The sequence below is a fragment of the Aulonocara sp. 'chitande type north' Nkhata Bay genome, linkage group LG7 (assembly GCF_057382095.1).
Source record: "Aulonocara sp. 'chitande type north' Nkhata Bay isolate Kocher_YH1m ecotype deep benthic linkage group LG7, A_spYH_male_GT1.1, whole genome shotgun sequence".
NCBI classification, from domain to species: Eukaryota; Metazoa; Chordata; class Actinopteri; order Cichliformes; family Cichlidae; genus Aulonocara; species Aulonocara sp. 'chitande type north' Nkhata Bay.
Genome location: NC_141350.1, coordinates 29,281,023 through 29,287,563, shown reverse-complemented (window position 1 = coordinate 29,287,563; position 6,541 = coordinate 29,281,023). Strand labels below are relative to the sequence as shown.

General features: G+C 36.1%; 1 long non-coding RNA gene across 1 annotated transcript; it reads left to right on the top strand.

Moving 5' to 3' along the window:
• The first annotated feature begins 229 nt into the window (after positions 1-229).
• Positions 230-6,001, top strand: LOC147325380 (uncharacterized). Its single transcript, XR_015130318.1, has 6 exons — positions 230-253; positions 2,370-2,433; positions 2,513-2,679; positions 3,251-3,407; positions 4,201-4,293; positions 4,778-6,001. It is a non-coding gene; the product is annotated as an uncharacterized LOC147325380 (long non-coding RNA).
• The last annotated feature ends 540 nt before the right edge of the window (positions 6,002-6,541 follow it).

Genomic DNA, 6,541 nt, shown 5'->3' with positions numbered 1-6,541 from the left:
TACTGAGGTTCACTTGCTGTTTCCGTAGCATTTGGAGTTTTTACAGGGTGGGGTTGCTAGCCCCACGCCCAACCCTCCTCCTTTCTCATCCGGGCTTGGGACCGGCAATGGCGTCGAACATTTATGGACGATCTGAGAACTGTCGACATTGCCTGTGACGAAGCTGAAACAGTCGCTGCTGACCGACATCGATGGAGATCACTAGCTGCCCGATGCGCCGCCCGGCGTAGGAGGAACTAAGTCTAAGTAGTAAGTAAGTAAGATATTTGTGTGTTCTTGATGTTTTTTGTGTTCTTGGTGTTTGTGTGTTCTTGATGTTTTTTGTGTTCTTGGCGTTTTTGTGTTCTTGGTGTTTTGTGTTCTTGGTGTTTGTGTGTTCTTGATGTTTTTGTGTTCTTGATGTCTTTGTGTTCTTTTTTTTATGCTGTTGATGTTTGTGTGTTCTTGATGTTTTTTTTGTTCTTCGTGTTTTTGTGTTCTTTATTTTTTGTGGTCTGGGTGTTTGTGTTCTTGATGTTTTTTTGTGTTCTTGGTGTTTTTGTGTTCTTGATGTTTGTGTGTTTTTGATGTTCGTGTGTTCATGGTGTGTTTGTGTGTTCTTGATGTTTTTTGTGTTCTTGGTGTTTTTTGTGTTCTTGGTATTTTTGTGTTCTTTATGTTTTTGTGTTCTTGATGTTTTTTGTGTTCTTGATGTTTGTGTTTTCTTGATGTTTTTTGTGTTCTTGGTGTGTTTGTGTTCTTGATGCTTGTGTGTTCTTGATGTTTTTGTGTTCTTGATGTTTGTGTGTTCTTGGTGTTTGTGTGTTCTTGGTGTGTTTGTGTTCTTGATGTTTTTTGTGTTCTTGGTGTTTTTTCTTCAGATTACAGAATGCATGCCCCAAAATGTATTTTGTAACGTATTCCGTTACGTTACTGAATGAGAGTAACGTATTCTGAATACTTTGGATTGCTTAATATATTATCATGCTTTTTACAACTACTTGGGTGTACTATTGTACTATTGCTATGTGATTTATTACTATTACTGAAGGTCTTCATGGTCTCGATGTTTTTTGTGCTCTTAGTGTTTGTGTGTTCTTGGTTTTTGTGTGTTCTTGATGTTTTTGTGTTCTTGGTGTTTGTGTGTTCTTGGTGTTTTTGTGTTCTTGATGTTTTTGGTGTTCTTGGTGTTTTTGTGTTCTAGATGTTTTTTGTGTTTTTGGTGTTCGTGTGTTCTTGATGTTTTTGTGTTCTTGATGTTTGTGATTTCTTGGTGTTTTTTGTGTTCTTGGTGTTTATGTGTTCTTGGTGTTTGTGTGTTCTTGGTGCTTGTGTGTTCTTGATGTTTTTTGTGTTCTTGGTGTTTTTGTGTTCTTGATGTTTTTTGTGATCTTGTTTGTCATGGTTCTGGGTCATTTTGACCCATCATTTCTTATGTTTTTGTGTTTTTCTCAATTATGATTTATGTCTGATTCTTTAGCTATCCTGTTTTGACGAGTACTAATCGAAATCGATGTTTCAGTTTTGCTCTGGTCATGAGTTTAATTTGATGTTAATTCTTCTTTAAGTCTCTGTCATCTCTGCGTTCCATGTGTTATATTCTTTCAGCCTGCCTCTCAGTGTCAAGTCTACATCTTTGTGCTTTGTTTTGTGTTTTGTTTTATTTTGATAATCCCAGTCTGATGTCAGTGTGTTCAGTTTTACGTCTCCCCTGTCTCGTTAGTCTAATTTCTCACAGTTGTGTCTCCTGTTTCCCATTCCCTGATTACTCCCCTGTGTATATAAGCCCTGTGTTCTCCTTTGCTCTCTGTTGTGTTGTTCCCTCACCATGCTGTGCTGGCTTCCGTGCTCCTTGAGTTTCCAGGTTTCCCAGAGTTTTTATTAATAGTTTTTAGTTTCTAATGTGGTTTTGTTTTTTGCAACTTTATGTTTTTGTGGAATTCTTTCTACTGCAATAAAGTAGCCTCTTTCAGTTCGAGTCCTGCGTTTGGGTCTACATCCTGCCTGGGACATTGGTGTTTCTGTGTTCTTTGTGTTTGTGTGCTCTTTGTGTTTGTGTGCGTTCTTGTTTTTTTGTGTTCTTAATTTTTTTTGTGTGTGTGTTTTCTTTTAAACACCTTCATGTTAGCTTCCCACACAAACACTTTTGGATCAGCTCTGCCATTTTAAAATCTTTTTATCAACAAACCTCAAGACTCTAAAGTTCCTGTTTGGACAACGATGACATTTTCAAACGTTTGAAATTTGAAATTTAACTTGTATTATTAATACATTTTAATACATTTTAAAAGAAACAGGAGTGTTCTTAAGTTTAGACCATCTCTGTGCTACCCCTTTGCATGTGTCTCACTGTACACGATTCATTTTTTCTGGTTTTCTTTTTCTCTCAGGTTGCTGGTTGTGGAATTTGGAGCTGCAGAGATTTGAGCTGTGCTCCAAAAGTGCATGTTGAAGGTACCTAATGCTTTCATATTATTTACTTTTTCCTTAATACGCAATTTTAGATTTTGAACTCTCTTATTTGGTCTTTTAGGTTATGAATGTGGTGTTGTAAGCTTTGCTCTTTAAACAAACAACGATCAAATAATCAAAACAAAGATGGATAAGACATTTGCACACAGAAGAAGAGAGGTGATTGAAGAGATGCCATTCATCGCAGAGTTCAAGAGCAGATGGCCGGCCCTCTTCAAAGTACCTGAGGTATGAGTTTGAGTCTTGGTTAAAAACTGGCCGTGAACAGAAAAGTACTGCTACAAAGCTGATGTCACCGAGCTGATGTCTTTTCAGCTTAGTGCAGCTAAATTGTGTTGTGAGAAGGGCAGCTCCAATAGAATGAAAAATTTTGGGAAAACAGGACGTTGCTAACATGATACACGTCAGTTTCCTTTTACAACTAAAGTGCAAAATTTGTGCATTTTGTGATATTTTTTTTTTTTTTTTTTTTTTTTTTTTGTACTGCATGGGTGAGGCACTCTTTTGCAGCCACCTGATTCTGCCGGTCCATCTATAAATGTTTTGGGTGGCATGTTGGAATAACTTATGTCGATTTAAAAATCTTTTTTTTTCCTTTTTTGTAATCGTAATCGATTTTGCACATTCCCATCTGATTAACCAATTCCCCCCCCCCCCCCCCCCCCCTTTTTTTTTTTTTTTCTTTAAATCAAACCTGGACAGCACCAGAACTTTTTGTCTGGGATTAGATCAGGTTTGGTCTGGATTTAGTCCCGTTTTGAGCTGAACTATTTAAAAAATTTATTTTTGAACTTTGTAGATCAATGCGGAGTTCACCCGAATCACCACAGTTCCACTGCTGTCCACATTCATGAGCAGTCTTGACCAGTACTCTGACCAGTTGATGAAGATTCTACGAAAAAAAAGGAGGGGAAACAGTGTGGCGGATCACAGCAGCGTTGTCTGCAATTTCACAGGTATTCTGTCTTGTTAAAATGTTCTGTAACTAATAGATTAGTTGCAGGTTGATCTCAGGTCTGGTTATTAACCTGTATTTTTAACTTTCTTGGGTCATTTCATGCTTGTTCTCTCCTGCGTTATACTTTTCATCTCGCTTTTGGCTTATATTCTGGATTTGGTCCTGACACAAAGCAGAACTAAGTAACTCATGCCCCTAGAGGCCATAAGTGCCGCTGCTGGCATTGTAGCTTTTTTCTTTTCTTTTTTTTGTTACTCATTAATTGTCCAAAGGAATAATTAGCTACACTGAGAAAAGACAAAGGCAGACAACATTTCACATTTCGCCACAACTCAGTGACACAATAGATTATTTTTTTTCACTCTTGGTATAAATACTGCAAATGTGGTGGTAGCCCGCATACCTCATATTAACGTGACAGTGTGTAGTTTTTGTCATTAATTTTTGGAAATCTCTATCAAAATGTTTTTGATTCCTTTGAACAGCACTCCTATGCAACAACACTTTTCTTCCTTCTTTCGGGTGGTACACCACGCTAAAGCTGCATTTTCCACGACCCAATGTATCGCAATCAGTGTAATTGGACTCATAACTTATAATCTTTATGGGTATGAATTGGTAAGCTTCTCATTCTCTAACACAAAATACTACTTGCTTGCAAAAAGCATGTTTAAAATTTACTTAGAAACAATTATGAATTGGTTAAACAACAATAAAAATTGACTTAAGTTCTGTGGGGGTCTCTAAAAACTTCAAAAAAGTAATTGCGCTGCATGTGTTGTTTTGTTTAGAGTTCCCGAATCGAAGTGAAGCGTGAATGCATCCTTAAAGCTGTGATTATATACCTGAATGAGAACCCTGAAAATCTCATCAAAGAGTACATGGTAAGTTTATTTTTAAAGGGATATTCCACCCCTCAGTAAAATTTTGACTGTCATAATTCCCAGAGTTTTGTAAGTTGAAAAATGTATTTTCTAAACAGGCCCCAGGCATTCTCCTGATCTGGCAGCAATCAGTTTTCTTTAAATTAGCTTACAACAATAAAGTGCATGGGAAATACTAGGATTTTGTTTCCATTCACTTACATTGTTTTATGCGAAACTAAAGAAAATGACCCTGGTCAGCAGAATATTGATAATATTATTAATGCATACTCCTTCTGCCCTCTGTCCATGTTTCATGTATCTTCTTCTTGGTCTTTATTTGATAGTCTTAAATCCACATTTTTCTTTGGTCTGTTCTCCTCAGTCTCATTCAGGGATATGTGTAATTAGGGTAGTGTGGACCATTTTAACTAAAATGGAGTGAATAGATAGATGATGCGATGACCAAAATACAACTGATTTAAAATATTTCTGTCCTTTTCAGGCTTTCAACGTGACGGAAGCTGAAGAGCTCGAGAGGATGGATTTGGGTGTTTATAAAATAATCCATGAAGGAGCACAGCCTGATGACTCCCTTGAAGATGTTGGCATCATTATCGAGAGATGCACCGTCTTGCAGGATCTTCACGATGTGGCGAGCGGGTGTGCACTTTTGTTTGGGCTAATTTACTGCCTCAATCTGAGTTACCCAAAGCCACTTCGCTACACATTTGAGTTCTTCCAGAAGGTGCTCATGGGACTGGAAGACAAAAAACTGTCTAACAAAATACAAGTGCTGAAGAACAAACTCTGCCAAAAGGAGACGCAATGACTCTTCTAGATCAAAATGTCCCCCAAAATAAGTGCTCTGTTTCACTGTTTAAAAGTTTATAAATTGTATATATGTTGATCCTTGTTTGTAAATATTTTGTCATAGCTTTTAATATTTAAGAGATTTACTGAATGCTTTTTTTTTTTTTTTTTTTTTGATTGTGGAAAAGAAAACATAATTCAGAAACTGAGTTTTTTGAACTGGGGACAAAATTACCCAGATGGATATATTTTCTTGTTTCACAACATTTTCTTTAGTTTGAGTTGCTGTGGTAATTCTGCAGACTGTAGCCATTGCAGACCTACAACTGTACTACACTGCACTGTCACTTAGTTGAAACTGGAAAGTTGTTTCAGATGTTTACATTTTATTTTACACACCATTTAATGTTGCATTATGCAGTGTTGTTTCCCTGTTTAAGCTTTGCCTCATTGAAGGCTTTTGTTCAAGTTGTTAAAGCAACACAATTTATTTTGTATTTACACTTCATATTAGTTCTCGTGTACCAGGTTTCCATTGCAGGTCAAAGATCTTGAGTGTTATAAATGTTAAAGTGTATGTGCAAACAAATGTGAAAAGGTTCTAAGGTTGTCACCTGTACTCAAGTTAAGTACTGGATTTTTGGTCTTAGCATTTAATTAAGAATATTTTGAGATTTGCTATACGCATTTTTTATTGTAAAATTTATTATATAATAGAAAACTTAAAATTCTGAATCAGATTTTTGTAACTGGGGACTAAATCGTTTTGACCTTTTTGTGTCACTTAAATATTTTCTGTAATTGCATTACATACAGTGATTTAAGTGATTTACAATGTCACTTTGTTGAAACTCGGAAAGTTATTTCCAATGTTTAAATTTTGTTCATGAACTTTAAGCATTTAATATTGCCTTATGCGGTGTTGTTCCCTGTAGAAGCTTTGCCTTGTCAAGGCTCACAGTAAATAAAGTTGTTGATGCAGCACCCTTTTTTTGCATTTACACTTTATGTAAGCTTTGGCGTAAGAGTTTTCTATTGAAGTGCAAGGATCTTGAATGTTATAAATGGTAACGTGTGAGCAAGTGTAAAAAGGTTCTTGAGTTGTCACCTGTACTCTGTAGTTAAGTGTCAGACCTTTGCTGAAGACCTCTGAAAGGTCCAAACACCTAATTACAATGTATAGATGACAACTCAGGAACCTTTCTAGACTTGTTTTGTTGATACCTAAACATTTAGCATATAGATGAAACTATTAATTAAATCATAATTAATCAAATTAATTAGGTCCAAAACGCAATCTAAATGGTGCCATTAAATTCAAATTAATATTGTCAATTGAACCTAAAGCAATACAGTTAATAAAATGAACAAAGTGTTTAAATTCTAATTAATGGTCAAGTCAAGTCAAGTCAAGTCAACTTTATTTGTCAATTCTGCCACATGTACAGGACATACA